Consider the following 18,227-nt stretch of genomic DNA (forward strand, 5'->3'; position numbering starts at 1 on the left):
ATGAGGGACTTAAAAGAAAAGAGGATGGAGTCACAGCTCCCTAGGTTGTTTTCTGGTTCCTGGAATTATTTACATTAGTCTGCAAACTAAGCGAATTCAGCACAGCTGTGCCTACAGGAAAACAACCAGAGGACTCAAAATAATTGATTCTTTCTTTGTTTTTAAACATGTGGCTGTTTCTAACCCAAGAAAACTATTGAATTTTGCAGCTTGTGAGATGCTACATTATGGTGTCCCCAAAGTTTCTGCTAACAGTTCCAGCTCCTAGAGAACAGCAAGAGAATGCTAATCCATCCATCAGGCAAGGGGAGAGGGGCTAGTTTCTCCAATTTGAAGGGAAATGTAAGGGTAATCATGATGATCTCCATCATGGAATCCTAAAATATCCATAATTACTGAACTAGACTCAGGATTGCCCTTGTGTTGGATGTCTCTTGAGTCTACCACCTTTTAGGTGAGGTGGTAGAGTACCCAGAGAGGACTCACCATGGCTCTCTGCAGTAGTTCTGATAGATCTGAATAGAGGCCAAATGGGATGACACGGCATAAGGGTAGTACTTAGCACTCCTTTCAGCATGGAACTGTTATCCAGGGGTGACTTTCCATTTATGAGACACCTACCTAGCATGCTATGAACAAACGCGATCTGGCCTGAAGAGCTTGTAATAAAAAGAAGACAAAGGGTGTGGAGAGGAATGATAAATGTTAAAGGAATGAAACTAATAGCATCAAGTGTGTGACTTACTTATATAGGAACATATGCCTTATTTCATGGGCAGCTTGGAGCGTGATTGATAACAACTGTGCTTGCTCACAGGGGCATGCAATAATCTCTGTCTCCCTTTATTAACCATCCATGCTTGCCATCTAGGAGTGAGACTGTGAGGTTTACACCCAGCCAAGCAAATTCTTGGCCTAAATGATGAGCTTTGTTGTCTTGTGCTTTGATGGCCATCAAGCAGGCTTTGGGATGCTTCCCTAGAGAGTCAGTGCCAGAGGCGGGGCCTCTCTGTTCGCAGGCTTGCTGCCGTCCTCAGCCATGGCGGTAGGAAGCCCAGAGCCAGTGCACGTGATGTGGTAGTGGATAGTCAGAGCACTCAGCCATGTGCAGCTGATGTCAATTAAACCATGTAGAGCTGCCGCATTTGGACCATGTCTGGCTGCCCCCAGTATGTGCCTACAATGTTCCAGGACAATCACCAGCTGAGAAGACACATCGTGGGCCAAATTTGGCTCTGTTACACCAGTGTAACTCCAGATTAATTTTAGCCACTACCCGCTATTTCAGATTTTACATGGGTACAACTGAGCAGCTCTTAGCCCTATGCTGAATGATCATTCACATATAGAAGAGTAGCTGACAGAGGCCTCAATCAGGAATCAGCCCCATTGTGCCAGCCGCTGCCGCTGCACACACAAGGCAGAGTCCAAGCTCTGAACAGCTTCTACCGACATGCAATATGTGGGTGAAACAAACGGAGCAGTGGGGGAAGGGGGAGAACAGTGAATAAGAGGAGCTCTACATGCTAACCAGCTGACTACAGCCCGCTGAGCCCACGCGGCCGAGTTTGTAGGCATCATGGCAGAGGTGAGTCTTATGGAGGATAAAGTGGGAGGGGGCCGGCGTGGACAGACTGGTTCCAGCGTTTGCCATATCTCTGCTTTGCGGGTTAAAAAACTCTGGGTCTGTCTATGAGGCAGTGCCGCTAGAGACTCCTTAATGTTGCACTTCATTGAGTCGCATCTAATATGTCTCCCCTCCCCCTTTTAATTTTAATAAACCATAGTTATTGCTGATTTTTAAATGCTAGTTTAGATCCACTTGTCCTAATGATTACCTCTGGCTGTGTTATGGGGCAAAGGGAATAGAGTCAAAGGAAAAAAGCACAAACATGATTTTCTGTTTTTTTTAAATGAATTAAAGTCTATTAGTAGTTAGCCTCTTCCAGCAGTAATGGGAGCCCAAGAACAAAAGGGGCAGCCAAGGATCCTGCGGTCACCAAATGCTGTCCCTAGTGCTTCCTGCAGTCAATGGGAGGCTTTCCCATTGACTATGAAATTCCCATGAAAACCTGACTGCACCAAACCTGAGTAGCCAGAGAACAAAGCGAATTGGCCTGAGAGGTTGTGGGATACTTCTGGTGGATTCCCAGCGCACGAGTCCAGTGGGGCTGATCTACACTGCAGAGCAATAGAGCTTGAACTCTAGGTCCCGGCTTGACTTGAACGCCCCGCCCCCAAAAGGGCAGACTGGGTCTGAGCCCTGGGATGGCATGATTTCCGTGTAGACAGAAGAGGGGTTAGGCTTGAGCCTGAGTTCAAACCCTGGGCTTACACTGCAGTGCAGGCCTGCCCGTAACCCACCCAGGGTCACATGATGCGTCAGTGGCAGGAAATCCCTGGCCTGTTTGCTTTTGTTGGCTGCCGGCTGGCGGGGTTTTGCCAATGCATTGTTTTGGGGCTGTCAAACCGTGTTGCAGCACTGGGGAGCATTGTGGTGTTTGAGAACATGTGCATGGCATGGCAGGGCGTCTCGCTTGTCTTGGCAGCAGTGTGCGGTGTCTGTTCGGGTGAAGGGAGCATGGTGCAGCAGGGAATACAGGTGACGAGGTTGAACTATACAATTAGATGTCTGTAACTAACCCACAGAAGCTACATGTAGGAGTCACAAATATAAAGCCACAAAGTAGGGAATTCCAGAGGGGTGGCCGTGTTAGTCTGTTTTTACAGAGCCGCGAGAGTTCTGTGGTACCTTAAAGACTAACACATTTATTTGGACATTAGCTTTCATGCGCAGGATCCCACTTGGTCAGATTTTTGCTAAAGCAGGGAATGCAGAGATTCAGATTCAGTTCCAGCCCTCGGCACCCAGCCCCATTGCTCCATTGTCGTCCGCTGGAGTTGCTGGGGGAAGGACTGATGAACGGGCTGTTATTTGTCCCTCCTCGCTCGCTCAGACACATCCTGGTTCCCTGGAGGCTTCACACAGGTGGGAAGATGAATCAGCCCCGCTTTAGTCTTCACCAGTGGGGTGGGTAATGGGAGGCTGCTGGGGAGGCTAGCTGCACAGCTGGGAAGCGAGGCCCTGGGAGAGGCCGGGTTGCTGCTGTGCTCTAAGGTGCTGCTGCTATCAGGGGCTGGAGAATCCCGCCCTAGCCCCAGTCCGGTTTCCTTTGTACTTTCCAGATCTTTGTGTTCTGCTCCCATCTGTCTCCCCACCCCCACCTCCCCACTGCTGTGGCTGATGCCCAAATCCCTCCGGGCTCCACCCTTCCTCCGTCTCTCACATTAACTCAGCCTTGGCTTCTCATTTTCAGGTATTGATCCATTTCTCTCCTCCCAGCACTGGGATGATGCAGCGAGAGAGAGAGAGATCCCCTCCCCCCCCCCCCATTACAGCAAGAGCCCTCTCGAGTCTGACCAAGCCAGCTGATTTTTCTGAGCTAAGCAAGACAGAAGGCGAGATTAGTGGTGGGGGACTGGCGGTCAGGACTCCTGGGTTCTATTCTGACTGTGTCACTTTGGGTAATTCACGTCACAGCTCTAACTGGCAAATGGACATCATAAAACTCTGCCTACCCGGCCACTCTGTAAACCTTACTAACTAACTAACTAAGCTTCCAAGCGCCGTGAGGTCTTTGGCAGGTAGGTGCAAAACAAAGGCTGGCTCTCAAGTCCCCTGGGGAGGGCGTGTTGGAAAGGCAGAAGCAGAGGCTCAGTTCTGAGTAGGGCAGAGATCTATTGATCTACCAGGGCAGGACTGAGAAGAGGTAGAAATAGGAGAATAGCATCTCTGCAGGCCTGGGCTGAGTGGTGCTAGCAGAGTTACCTGGAAAGCCTGAACTCGCATGGCTCTTGCAAGCCTGGATTGGGGGACCCCCCTTCAGGGAAGCTCACGGAGTAGATTCGTTTCCCAATGGCTCCAGCCCGTTCTGCCGGTCCTTGGTTTCACGGATGTGTTTTTAAAGTGGGACACAGCACGGCTGATAAATTGATGAGTGGGGTTGTGTGACAAGTTTGCCTGCGGTGAAGGGGAGCCCCGGTGGGTCCCTTCTGGTTCCTGGCTTATGTTCCTAAAATCTTTTGCTTCAGAGCTCCTGAACCCCACTCCCCTGACGATGTATTCTGGGCAGGGTGGCTTTTTGCTTTTTTTTGTCTCTCTTTTCCGAAGCATCAGAGATGGCCATGGCTGGAGACAGGACACTGGCCGGGGTGGCCAGGGGTGCTGAGAATTCTCTCTCACTTGTCTCGCTGGCTCACATGCTCATGGTACCACTGATCACCACATTCAAGGGTGGGAAGGAATTTTCCCCCAGGTCAGATTGGCAAGGCCCTTTGTGGTGGTTTCACTGTCTGGGGGTCCCTTCTATGACTAGGGGTCACCAAATGAAATTAATAGGCAGCAGGTTTTAAATGAACAAAAGGAAGTATTTCTTCACACAGCACACAATCAACCTGTGGAACTCCTTGCCAGAGGATGTTGTGAAGGCCAAGAACTGGATAAGTTCATGGAGGAGAGGTCTATCAATGGCTGTTAGCCAGGATAGGCAGGCATTGCTGTTTGCCAGAGGCTGGATCACTCAATGATTACCTGTTCTATTCATTCCCTCTGAAGCATCTGGCACTGGTCGCTGTCAGAAGACAGGATACTGGGCTAGATGGACCATTGGTCTGACCCAGCACGACCATTCTTATGACTGTAACATCAAGGTACAGTGTGAGTAACACTTTCCAGGGACAGAAGCTTCTGATGGGAATGAGCTGCAGATGCTAAGGGGTGTTAGGACTGTGATGTCTGATGTCCAGCAGTTCTGAGCAAATAGATTAAGGTAGGACAACACCAGATCTTTGTGAGATGGAAGACGGTTTAGACCCCTGCTGGGTGGGATAGAGAGAAATCACAGGGGAAAGGTGCAGCTGCCATGCTGAAATCCTCTGTTTAGTTCACTGTTTTCCACCTCTAAGCACATGTTGATGTATTGTCAAATAGTTTGAGCTGGGAGGACTGGGAGTCCGGACTCCTGGGGCTCGTTCCTAGTTCTGGAGGGGGAACGTGGTGCAGAGGTTAGAGCAGGGGACCCACCAGAACACCTGGGCTCTACTGCCCACTCTGACATTGTCTCACTGTATGACGCTGGCCTGCCCTTTTTGGTGCCTCAGTTTCCCTGTCTATAAAAAGGGCAATAATATGGTGCTATTCATGAATGGTTCTGCAAAGCACTGTGCGATCTTTGGATAACAGGAACGATAAAAGTGACCACTGTTGTTCTGCTGGCCTTGTTAACAGAGCCAGCTCATGGGAAATCATATTACAGCAAAGAAATTAAAGAGCTGAGGAGCAGAGGGAAGGAATGGGCCATGTTAAAGGTTAACATTGCAGACACGTTTATAATCATAGCTTTCACCGCTGCACAGCTCCTCAGGGGTTCAAGGCAGTCACTGAATTATGTTTTTCTTTTTCTTTTTCTTTTTCCAAGAGACCGAAAGGGGAGAGAGAAAAAAACTATTTGTTTGTCTTGTCTAATTTAATTTACGTTATTTATCAAAGAGACAGGTTATTTGGGAAACCAGATGGACCCAGGCTACAATCATCTGTATTTTCAAAATGTGAAAAATTATATCAAAGTGGACACATGAAAAGAAGAGTGTGTGTGTGTGTGTGTGTGTGTGTGTGTGTGTGAGGGGGAGGGTGGGGAGGAAGAGCTGCATGTGAGAGAGAGAGAAAGTGTGTGTGTGAAGCGCCTGTGAGCTTCTTGAACCTCATCTGCCCCGGACCCTTAATCACAAGCCAAGCCACGCTATGGGCGGGTAAAGGCCAAAAAGACCCCCCCCCCGTGGGGTTAATGGAAGTGGAGTTGAGGGCAGTGTCTTGTAAAACAGCCATGTCACAATTATTTAGCTTCTCTGGCTTTCAACCATCTCATTAGCTGGTACAGCCCCTCTGTGGGAGTGACGGATGGGACACATCTCCAGAGCCATGAGCTCCATACTGAGTGCATTTGTTTTTGGAGCTGAGCAGGTGACTAAAGCAGCATTTATCTCTTTTGCTTCAGGTTCTTTGTTACCAGAAATGCAAGGAGGAAACTAAAGAAACAGAAACTGATGGGGGGGAAAAGTCTCTCTCTTTTTTGTTTGGTTTTGGTTTTAGCTGAAAGCAAGCGGATAATTTAATTTGCTCCCTTGTCATAGAGAAAAAGAAGTCTGGCTTTGAAGGCTGTCGTGTGTTCTTTCCTTGTTTACTTCCTGCTTCTTTCCTCTTCAGAGCCGTGCGTCTGGCTCCCCTTTCTTTTTTGCTTTGTTGGATTGTCATAACCCAGCCCTGTTTTACTCGAAGATCCTGTGCACACCAGGACATGGCGCTTGCAGTGGTGGTGGGCAGGGGTCCTCCTCAGCTTACACCCCTTACAGCTGTAGTTCCAGGCTCTCAGCAGACTCAGGCAGACATTGCTGAGATTCTGATGTAGACAACTAACTCCAGAAGCTGGGTCTGGGGTGCCTGTGTCTTAATCGGCCAGCCCTTGAGTGGAACCCAGGCTAACGCAGGGTGGGATGCCCCTCTCCTGCTCACTGGTCTCTTCCCCTTTTTGTCTCAGCTCTCACTCTAGGGCCCATGTAGGAGAATCATGATAAAGAACCAAGGGAGAAATGCATACAAAGCTTTCTAGGATCCGCTGGTCAGAGACTATTCCCCAAAGGCAGCTTTCCTTGTCCATTTTCCACAGCCGTCCCGCACAGCCCCTGGTGCCTGCCTTGCCCTGCTAGCGTTTCCCATTGTGCTGTCAGTCAGAGACTCTGCCTGTCCTTCCAGTGGCTGTGCAGCTATGGGGAGAGGGGCACACACAGCATGCCACCCATTGTGTTCAGCAGACTGACAGCCTCTGTGCTCTGGGGAATCCAGCCGCTGCTCTGTCCCTAGTGTCCTGAGGTGCATGGGTCTGCAGGGGGGGCAGGAGCCAGACGGAGCTGGGCACGTTGCTCGGCTGTCCCTGCTCTCCGACCTGCAGAGCCATGAAGGATGTAGCAGTGGGCGTGCAGAGAGAATGGACAGAGAGACCTGGACAGGCGAGCTCACAGGAGCATGTGGCTGGGTGAGTAGCTGCTATGGGCCCAGGTGCTGGGCAGCGGAGCCCCTGGAGTTTCATGTCAAGGAGGTTTTAAATGGCTCCTGATGTGCTCCAGCCCCGTCACACCCACATGATGCTGTGAGAGGCTGCAGGGCAGCCTGGGCCTCCGGGGGAGCAGGAGCTGGGCGGGAGTCCCTGAAATAAAGAGGTTTAGATCAAACTCCGCAGATAATCTTGGCCAATGTCTTAGCCCACACCCAGCCTTTGCACTGTCGAAGCTTTGGGCTGCAGTTCCCCTCGCTGCGTTTCCGTCTGCCTCTGGCGCAGCGGCACAGCCTCTCCTCAGCTAAACAGGTTCGCCAGCGCGGGAACATCTATTCGTTCTGAGCCCGTTGAAAAGAAAAGAATACAGAGCCCCAAAAATCGGATCGTGCTGTGTTTATTCAAAGGCGTCGTCTCCTCCAGGCACAGACAGTGCACTCTATGGTGTATCCTGCCAGATGAGGACACCCAGCCTGGGTCCGGAGAGTAGATACCCCCCCTTCTATTCCCATGTCTACGAAATCTTTTGGCCTCCTAGCCATGCGAGGGCCATTTAGCCCATCCCATTAATCTGCCAGCGACAGACCTCAGGGATGCTCCATCCATCTCAGCTCAGCGCTGGAGTCGTGATGAAGTTAACACTGTGTCAAAATGGCCCCCAACATCTTCCTGACTCCCACGCTTTATAAATGATCTGAAAGCAAGTGGGAAAATTGAAATTTAACACAGACCCGCCCCCTGAAACCCTGGCCCAAGCCAGGGCGAGGAAATCACTCCCCGAATCCCACCTGTCACATTAGGAGAGCTGGTTTATAAAAGCCACCAGGGACCTAGCAGTGAGAAGAAAGCGCGAACAAGCGTAGCAGTCCTGTCTCCCGAACGCGCAGCCGTGTGTTTCCAGGGAACATGTGCTAAACACTGATCAGACCAAAGCCCGGGGCAGGTTCCTTGTAACATCTCTGGCAGCCAGTTCCTGCAGACTGTTAAACAGCGACTGCAGGCCACCCCACATCCTGCCCCCTTAAACATGCACAGGATTTGAAGCATTAGGAAAGTAGCAAACTGAAGCCGGTACAGTGCAGGAAGAAGCGAGGCATGAACTGACCCAGGGGTCTTTTGCCTGTGTGAGTAAGTGTTGGCATGACAAGGGATGTACAGTTACACAGTAATGCCCACAGGCCACGTTGTGCTGGGTGCTGTACAAACACAGTGAACGACAGTCCCCTGCCCCAAACAGCTCACAGTCTAAATAGACAAGACAGAGACAGGGTGCGAGCCAGTGAATATTATCCTCCTGTCTCTACTTCTGTGTTAACGTAGACGTTCTCTTTAGAGAGGGGCTTGAACTAGAGCCATTTATTAGAGCTCCCTGAGGCCAGCATCCTGCGTCTCCTCTTCCTCGCCCTACCAAGGGGGCCCCACCCACTTGCAGCCCCCTAATCCAGGCCGGGGCTCTGTGCGGGTGGGGTTTGCTCTCACCCCACGGCAGCAGCGCCTGTCCGTGGAGCTGGGCCCGTCTCCCCGCTCTGGGCGCTGTGATCTGGCATGTGGGGTTGAGGTAACACTCAGGTTTGGTTTGCTTGCTGCTCTGCCATGCCAGAGGGGTGGCTGGACCAAACCCGAGCGGTGCTGCGTCACGATGCCCGGGCCAGGGAGCTGGGACCACCCAGTGGGACAGAACAGAAGCCACTGCTGGGGGGTGAGTGTGGGGTGGGCGTGCTCACTGACGCCCCCATCTTCTCGACCCATGGTTTGGGACACTGGACTAAGGGGGTCGAGGCCAGGCCTGCCTCCAGCCGCTGGTGTAGGGGACAGGGAGGGGTGTCGCTTCACTTCACCGTGCTACGCTATGGCTAGTCATAGATGTGACCCCTGTGCTCCTCTAGTCTGCCCCTCTGGATAACACAGGCCAGAGACCTTCCTCGAAGTCACGCCTAGAGCAGAGCTCTTAGCAAACCAGCCAGTCTTGATTTGAAAATGGAATGACAGAGAATCCACCACGACCCTTAGTGGATGTTTCCCAGTGGTTAATCACCGTCCCTGTTGAAAATGTGTGCCTTGTCTCCAGTCCGAATTGGGCTCCTTGCAACGTCCAGCCACTGTTCATGTTTTACCTTTCTCCACGAGACTATCGGTGCCCCATGTAGGTACTGCTAGGCTGCGCTCAAGTCCCCCCTTAACCTTCTCTTTGTGAAGCTAAATAGATTGAACTGCTTGAGTCTGTCACTGTCAGGCACGGGTTCTAATCCCTTAATCGTTCTCGTGGTTCCCCTTCCCAGGGCCCGGAGGGGTCTATGGGAAGCAGAGCATGAGTTAGAGCAGCCCTTAGGCTGCTCTAATTTACACCGAGGCAAGCCCCTGAATATAGGGAGCGTGAAGGTGCCTTAAGGACAGTATGGCCCTCCATCCCTGCCCAAGCACGGGGACAGAGTAACTGCGCATCAGGCCCCTGGGGTTGAGAGCCATTGAGTCTTTGTGATTTGAAGGCCAGGCTAGAGAGAATTGACCCAAGAGACTGAATTCCCTCTCGCCCACAGCGTTCACCCTCCCATGCAGGGATGCTGGCCCAGGACGCGCTCACCCAGGCACTGCCCAGTTTCAAGCTCCACTTTTCACCAGCACTAAACTGTCGGTTGGCTGCCCTTCCTGGAGGGGTCCAGCCTGAAGCCTGTGCAGGGGAATGAGTTTGAGGCAGGGACCGCAGCGACCCAGGACTCATTCTGCCTGGTAAAGTGCAAGGGGATGGTTGCTCCAGCAATGGACGCAAGGATGCGTTGTCGATGCAGGATCGGTAGGGTTCGGTGCATAGTGGAAAGCATTTTATTAGCACAGGTGGCCTCCAAACGGTGTTCGCCTGGCAGTGCGAGTGGCCTCCACAGGTAGTTTCCCAACCCGTATGCTGTGGCCACCAGATGGTGCCATCGTAACACTAACCTCTGCCAGCCTCAGCCAACAGCGAGTGTCAGACCCAGCGACGCTGCTTCGTTTGCTACTTGCAGAACTTCGGCAAAGCAGGAAAACACAGAACTAACCGAGGTAGTGGAGGGGGAGGGCGCAGAGAGGCTGGACGTTCCTGGCAGGGCAGGTGCTCCATGTCAGCTGATTTGTTTTTACAACTCCCATTTGAAAATTAAATTCAGGAAGAAGAGGACATGGTGGGAAAAAATTACTCTGAGAGCCCTCCAGTCCTGAATGAGACTGCCCATAATTCAATAGTTACTGCTGTAATGACTCGACTTCCCATGTGTCTCTGTGGGGCACGTCCCAGCCCTGCAGAACTTGGTGCCAGCGGTGGGGGTAGAACTCAGATCCTTCTGCTCCAAAATCCCAGGCCCAAAGAGAAATCTGTATTAGCTGTTGGCAGTACAAGGTCTATGACACACACACAAGCTTTTCTGACTCCCTCCAGGAGAGGGCAGTGATGCATATCACAGTATTTGCCCACACCTTGGATACTGCCAGTAGTTCTGGCTGCCCCCTTATTAAAAAAAAGGCATATTGGAACTGGAAAAGGTACAGAGTAGGACAACAAAAATGATTAGAGGTGTGGAACACCTTCCATATGAGCTTAAAAAGACTGGGACTGTTCAACTTAGAAAAGAGATGACTAAGGGGGGGATATGACAGAGGTCTATAAAATCATCAGTGGTGTGGAGAAAGTGAATAGGGAAGTGTTATTTACCCCTTCACATAACACAGGAACTAGGGGTCACCCGATAAAATTAATAGGCAGCAGATTTAAAACAAACATAAGGAAGTACTACTTCACACAATGCACAGCCAACCTGTGGAATTCATTTGCTGTAGGATGCTGTGAAGGCTAAAAGTCTAACTGGGTTCAAAAACGAACTAGATAAGTGCGTGGAGGACAGCTCTGTCAATGGCTATTAGCCAAGGTGGCCAGGATAACCACATGTTCTGGGTGTCCCTAAACTGCCAAATGCCAGGAGCTGGGACTGGACAAGAGGGGATGGATCACTCAGAATTGCCCTGTCCTGTTCATTTCCTCTGAAGCATCTGGCACTGGTCACTGCCCCAGACAACAGGATGCTGCACTTGATGGACCATTGACGATGGCCATTCTCATGTTATTGTTTCATGAGCTCTTCCACTATGTCGAGTGCTGTATGAACACGAGACACGTCTGATAAATCAGGGGGCTGGGGGCAAAATCAAGTGAAAACTTTTGCAGAAAATTGTTGCTCTTTTTCGTTGAAATTTTAAAATGTTTCAGTCGGCTCTGCTCAGCAGCAAGGGATCCTCTCCAGCTGCTGCAAGGTGCTTAAAATCCAGTTCAGACATGGACAAAACACATAGCTCATCAGATGCTGGGATGGGCGGGCAGCGATTCTGAAGAGTGATTTGAAAGTCTAGAATCATAGAAAAGCAGTCACATGCCATCCAGTCCAACACCTTCAGCCAGTTCAAGATGGTTCATTCCCTACCAGCTGTTTGCTTCTGCTTTGTCCAGTTCAGTTCTACTGTGATAAATTCAAGATTTTATTCTGTTTTGCTGGTTTTAATAATTACACCACATACACTGGAAGATCAGAGCTTTGAAAAGCTGCAGTCGATGATACACAGAAGGCGATCAGCCCAGTCTGAAACCAGACACTCAGCAAGGTAACTGACAAACCCTATGGCAGATTATTGTCATTAGAAGCTTATTTTGTTCTTGGTCACAAATTATTCGCCCAGTTCTAACTATCTGGGAGCTGATCACAATTTATTTACTACTCAGATTTACTTGGGAGAATTTTTGTCTTGAGTTGTCACACTCTCTGGATTGCTTGCAGGCAATTTGCGGAGAGTGTTCAATGCAGCATATTCCAAATTCTAGCTGGGGTGTTTGGTTGGATAAATCATGTGCTGTTATTTATCTTTGTGTTCCCTGACTGGATGAGCGCAAAACCACTTCCAAAATGAGTACTTAGGCATGCAAAATAAAAATTTGCTTTCTGGGTGAAATTCACCCGTGTGCAAAGGGCCCTCACAAGGAGATCTGTGCACCATTTAAATCCTGTTCACACCTATTGGACCCAGTTCTGGCTTAACGCCTGTCTAAAGCAGGTATGGTGTTCCAGTTATGGTGTTTGCAGCTAGTTGCAACTGGGAAATCAACCAACCAATCAAGTTTTCATTATTCTAAAAGCACCTGAAAATGGTTGGTAGTTTGGTCAGACAGTATGTTCTCTCTCTCTCTCTCTCTCATGCTCTCTTTACAACCGAATGATCCTGCTTCATTTAAAAATGGTGCCACCTCTTGAACTTCGAACTCCTGATAAGATCCTAGAGCTGGCATCCTCTTTATACAAAGGCTGTTTAAGGATCAGGGAGGCTGGAGGGCTCCGGGAGAGGGTCTGTGGGGACACATTTCATCCCAGTGATGGGTTGGAAGGTGGCCCGAGTCAGCAATGACTGCAGTCCAGATGAGTGCAGTGGGCGGTTTTAGTCACAGCTCCATCACCGCACTGGCAGGAGTCAGCCCCCAGACTGGCAGACTCAGCACAGTGCTTAAGGACCATGACGTGTGCCTGGCCTGCTCTGATTGCCCAGATCCAGTGGGGCTGAGATGCACCGTGCTCTCCTCTTTGGACCAGCCTTAACTCAATTCCTTGGAACCTGAGGAAGATCAGTGGCTGGGCTGGCCTCACGTGCCTTTCCAGAGCCTTGTTCTGGAGATCTCCTGTCTTGGCGAGCTGGCTGTCAGCAAATGCAACAGAAGAGCGGGTACGGGCAAGGAATTCAACAGGCCGGTTGTAACAGCAGAGACAGTTCAGACAGCCACTTCTCACTCCGGGGCCTTGTTCATTCTCAGGGGCTCTCGGCAGGAGCTGACACTGGCAGGGTCAGGGTCTTGGGCCAATCTGGGGTAGAGCAGGGCCGCTCTGCAAAGACTCCGATGGGGCTAGAATCAGCAAAACTCTGCCGAGAGGCCCAGCGGCGAGGGTGCTAGTCTGGGACTCGGCAGCCGCGTATTCCAGTCCCAGCCCCTCGCCAGCCCCTGTGACTATGGGCGAGTCACGTAGGGTCTCTGCCTCAGGCTGAATTCCCCCACCTCGAAGGGATGTTGAGAGGATACCATTAAATATTGTGAGATGCCCAGACACTGGTGATGGGGGTCAGACAAGTACCTAAAATAGAAATTACTGTGCGGGGTATCTTGCTCATTCCTTGGAAGCAGCTAATCCTGGGAACTGCTCTAGAGGGACCCTCTAGGCTGAGCTCTCTCTTTCTCTACCTGTCTATAACTACAGGTCTCCATCTTTAGTCTTCCAGCCTAATTCATCAGTCTTCCACTCCCAAGCAAAGGACAGTCCCATCTGCTGACTGCGCTTCCCATGAGGAGCAAGAAGCTATGTTCCAAGAGAGGCAGCGACACTTGGTTATTTGTGTCTGAGTCAATTATTTATACCTGGCGCCCTATTCCACTGCATTCTGCGAGATGCTGTTCATGAATGCAGACGGTCCTGCTATGGAGTGATGGTAAACCTGAGCACACCGGCTGTATCTCCTGACTGTGTTCTGAACAATGACACAGCCCATCTGGACTTGGGAGCCGTAAGGTGGGGGATGAAAGTCGGTGAAATGGAAGGAATTACTCAGAGGGAAAATTTAAGCTGAGCGGGAGGTGGACTCCATGGGATGGGGCAGGTCTTTTCCTTCTCTAATGTCAGTGGTTCTGCTTTATTGTAGGAGGGGACTAAACGTAACTGAGATCTTCTCCAGCCTGGTGAATTCTGACCTTGGCTTCCTCATGACCCTCCCTCAAGTCCGCTAATGAAAGGTGGGAGTGTGTGTGGCACCAGACTAGCCTGTAATCACAGGCAAAGGGCAGAGAGTGCATCAAGCATGCCTGCCAATGGGCTGGGAAGCCAAGGTCCTGATGGCTTGTGGTCATTACAGATCTCATAGCGCTTCCCTCTGAAGGCAGGGTTCCTGGCCAAATCCTATCCCATCACATTCAGCCTCCTTGCAATTCCCCCCCTGCATTGTCACTTGGGGTTGGCATTCCCCACTTCTGGCCTTGAGCTGCTGTGCTGCACCGCTGGGCAGAGGTGTCTTGTCCTACCCCAGAGGAAGCCGCATCTCAGTGGTGGGTGAATGGGGTGCCTCTGTTTCTCCCATTCTGTCTTACAGGGGCCCTGTGCTAAATGTGTGTAAAGTGTTTTGGGTCCCGCCAAGTGAGTGGCCCTCGGGGAAGGGCGAATGGATGATCGTGTGATTTGCTATTTCAGTGAGGCAGCGTGGTGGTTACACACCAACCAATGCGCCCCCTTTCAAGGAGACACGTTCTGTCACCTGCATCACTTTGCAGAAAGGTGGGGGGGGGGCCCCAAATTGCCACCTCCCGCAAAAGCAGCCGCCTTCTCCTGCCTGGGGGAAGCTGCGTGTCTCCACATCCTACCCGCCCAGGTCTCTCTCGTGCTATCGCCTGTCGTTCCAGCCAGTAAAACCCAGCGCTCAAGAAAACAGCTGCGATTAATTAAAAGGAATCATAGACCCTTATCGGGAACATCTGGCTACATCCCCGGGGCGGGTGCTCTGCGAGAACGTGCCGCTTCTCTCCCATCCCCACTTTCCCCAATGCCACGTTTTCCGCGTTATGATATGGGTCAGCCCAGCTTGCCAGGAACCCTTGGGGTTGGCTGGGACATGACTAAGAGCCGCCTCCCTGGGAGCCCGCCGGAGGGTCGGCTGATAAAGTCGGATGGAAACAATTCCACGAGGTACGGGCTCATGTGACGGGCTGTGACCGGGCTGCGGCTCCCACGGCCTGGGGCTCTGGGGGGATCTGATTTGAGAAGCATGTTTTGGGGGAGCTATTGCCCCTCAAAGGGGCTGGTTCACGCTGACCTGTCCCGGAGCAGGAGAGATCTGGGTGCAGCTCCCAGTGGGCTCTGCCAGCACCTCTGAGTCCCTTGCGCTAACTATTAAACCTCTGTAAGTTCCCCTCCCTCTCAGCCTTTAATGTGAGCACAGGACTGCACTGCGTTTAGTGGGGAGGGGGGCTGACCGGTCCACACCCTCCGAGGATGGAGCAGCAGCACCCCCCCTCCGTGAGCCATGGCAAGGCAGGCTGGAACCTATTCCCGCTGTTTAAAATTCCATCCGACATGGTTAATATAGTCTCATTTCTGTGAAAAAAGCATAATTAATCGCTGAGGAGAGGAGCTAACGCTGCATCCTCAGCTGCTCAGATATTAATAGGTGGCATTTCCACATTCCTATTTTACATTCAGCCTGAAGGGGGACTTTGAAAAACCCCAACCTTTCATAATTAAATACCAGATTAGAGAAACGGCTTTCCCTTCCCACCTCTGCTCCACATCCGGGCCCAGCGAGAGGGCAGGCGTGATGCAGCCTGCAACTCCAGGACCAAGGAGGGCTGATATCTCCCCTCCGACGCCGGTGAAGGATGTGGATGAGAGACAAGAACTAATGTCCTGGTCTCATCACCTGATCCACAGCAAACCTGAGTGCAGGTAGGGTGGTTTGGCCGGGGGGGGGGTCTGTTGTCTCTCCTGGCTCAAAGAACATGACAGGTTTTGCGGGGGGAAGGGTCAGGAATGGGAACTTCTGATCTCAACAATACGGCGACTACTAAATAAATACATAAAACTATTTTATTTATGGCTGCATACAGGCACTTGCCACCTGCATACATACACATGCAAGTACGTAGATGTATTACACACACACACAAACACACACACACAAGCTTCACATTTCTCCGTGTCCAAACACAGGCAATAGCTAGACAGAAACGCCCGCGTCTGCATACGTTCACACGCAGACACACAGGCGTACATGCAGTCACACAGGTGTGCACACATATCCAGATAGACATACGCACCCCCATTCCTTTCCACCAAGACGCTGTCCGGCCATTTCACAATAAAGACAGTGATGAGGACAAACACAAATCGAAACACCCTGGCAACACACCTCTAAAGCTCCCAGCAGCACATAGAACAAGTGCAGCACACTCACCTCAGGGGCATGGGAAAGGCTCAGGGCATGAGTGGGGCAAGCACTGAGGTTACAATTAATGAGGCCCTCAGATATTTCATGCTTGCTGCACTGTCACCAGCACCACTTACTTACGCACCAGCAAAGTCAGGCTTTTCCAGATCTCTGTCCTTAGCGTCAACTCCCTTCATGCAGCACTAGCTCAGCGCAATGTGGGTTTCAGCAGAAGCTGAGCCTTCTCAACGCCTGGCTATGGCAAGCGGAGGGGGAGAGCAACCAGGTTAAAGGTCCTGAATGCCCCTCTGGGGACAAGCTCTCCTTCTCTGGCTGAACATTTCACCTCAGTGAGCTGTGAAGAGGCCCTGGGCGTTGGCCACAGCAGCTGTCAATCAGACCGTCCCTGGGATTAACAGGTCTGCCAATCACCCTTGTGTCCCCACAGCCACACACACTAGGCCTTTCAGAGACTCCTTGCAAAGCTCTCTCTCTGCAATGCATTGTTTTAGCCGGTTATTTTAACCTTTTTAACACTTCCAGGCTGCACTACACCTCAGCGAGGGAAAAGCGTTATAATTTCAGCAGAAGTAAATCCTTCTTCACCGAAGACAATAAACTGCAACAATATTGAGACCCAACGGCCATCCCTGGGTTGTAACTGTGACAGGAAGGCTGTAATTTGTATGATTTAAATGCTCCAAGTAGTTAGCATATCCTCTCCGTTGTTTGGGGAGGGTAGCCTAGTAGCTGGACTGGGAGTCTGGACACTTGTCTGCCACTTAGTTACTGTGTGGTCTTGAGTCAGTCACTTAACTTTTCTGTGTCCGCAAAATGGGTATGATACTGTTATGGCAGGAGTCACCAAATGGAGTTACACATAGTCGTCCAAGTTCTTATCGTGCGAGCAAATGCTCAGTCTTGGGAAGGCTTCCAGAACTGATATATATGTGTGAAACAAAAACAAATTAAATGTATAATCTATCCAGACGCCACAACACTGATTTCCTCTGCAATGGGAGGCTGACCTGCAGGGCTCTGGACATTTGCTGCCAGGCAGCAGAGGGCTGACACTGGGGTCAGAAGAGATTACAAAAATGACCAAATTTCCACAGCCATTAGTGTCCATTGAGACTCTCTGATGGGAGGGACTTTAGTAACGTCAGGTATTCCTGCTACAGCTGACTATTACAGCAGTAGCCAAATGAGCGCTTCATCAGCCCACAGAAAGACACCTGGCACTGAGGACTGTCCCCTATCCTACCCAGAGAAGACACAAGGCATCCTGGGCTGCAGATGACAATAGTCCATAGATATTAGGTAGTGGGGAACACACCTTCTAGATTCACAATAATAGAAGCCAAATTAGCAGACAACGCGGAACAAATGCAACATATAAAAACACGATTACATAATATAAGGAAGATAATTAAAGCAACAGTCGATTAAAGCCGACATGTGTTCCCCATTGTGCTTTCTGTGAGGGCTGTGGTCTTGGAATATCAATCCACGGGCAGGTCCTCCTGGGAGAATGATATCACAGCCTGATCTGGCCTTATTATGGTAGCCTGAGCTCTGTGATCTCGCTTGCTCTGTGTGTGTGTTCTTTGGGAAATGGATTACATGAGCCAAAAAGTATGATAATACATCTGGCAGGAGCAGCTCCTTCTGCCCTGGTTTGTGGGGTGACAGCGCAGCTCTCGGTATGAGCACACAAAAACATCCCCAAAAGCTGTAGCCCCAGGAAGTTGGCCAATTTCTTTCTTTTATATTGAAAAAAGGAGGAAGATGAAAAGCTTTGATGGGGCAACGCAGTTGGCCAAGGCATCAGAACACCTGAAAAGGACAAAATGAGGACAGGACACACTGGATTAGATCAGAATCATCCAGCAGCGAGGCCCTGAACCCTCCTTTCAGGTTTGGAGTAGCTGGGATGACTTTTTTTTTTCCCCCTTAAAGTTTTCACTTTTCACCCTGAGGGTTGCCTGTTAATCTTGCCAAACGCCTGTGAGCAAAACCATATTGCTGGTGTTTCTGGTTTGAGCAGACGCAGGGCGGGCCAAAAACCTAGTGACAATTCCTGGCCCGCGTGACTGCTCCAGCCCAGGTCTAGATGGACCGTGGGTCTGATCTAATATGGCAACGTTCCAAAGC

Source organism: Emydura macquarii, unplaced genomic scaffold (assembly GCF_026122565.2).
Source record: "Emydura macquarii macquarii isolate MOO-44397 ecotype Brisbane River unplaced genomic scaffold, CSIRO-AGI_Emac_v2 contig_3348, whole genome shotgun sequence".
Classification (NCBI taxonomy): domain Eukaryota; kingdom Metazoa; phylum Chordata; order Testudines; family Chelidae; genus Emydura; species Emydura macquarii.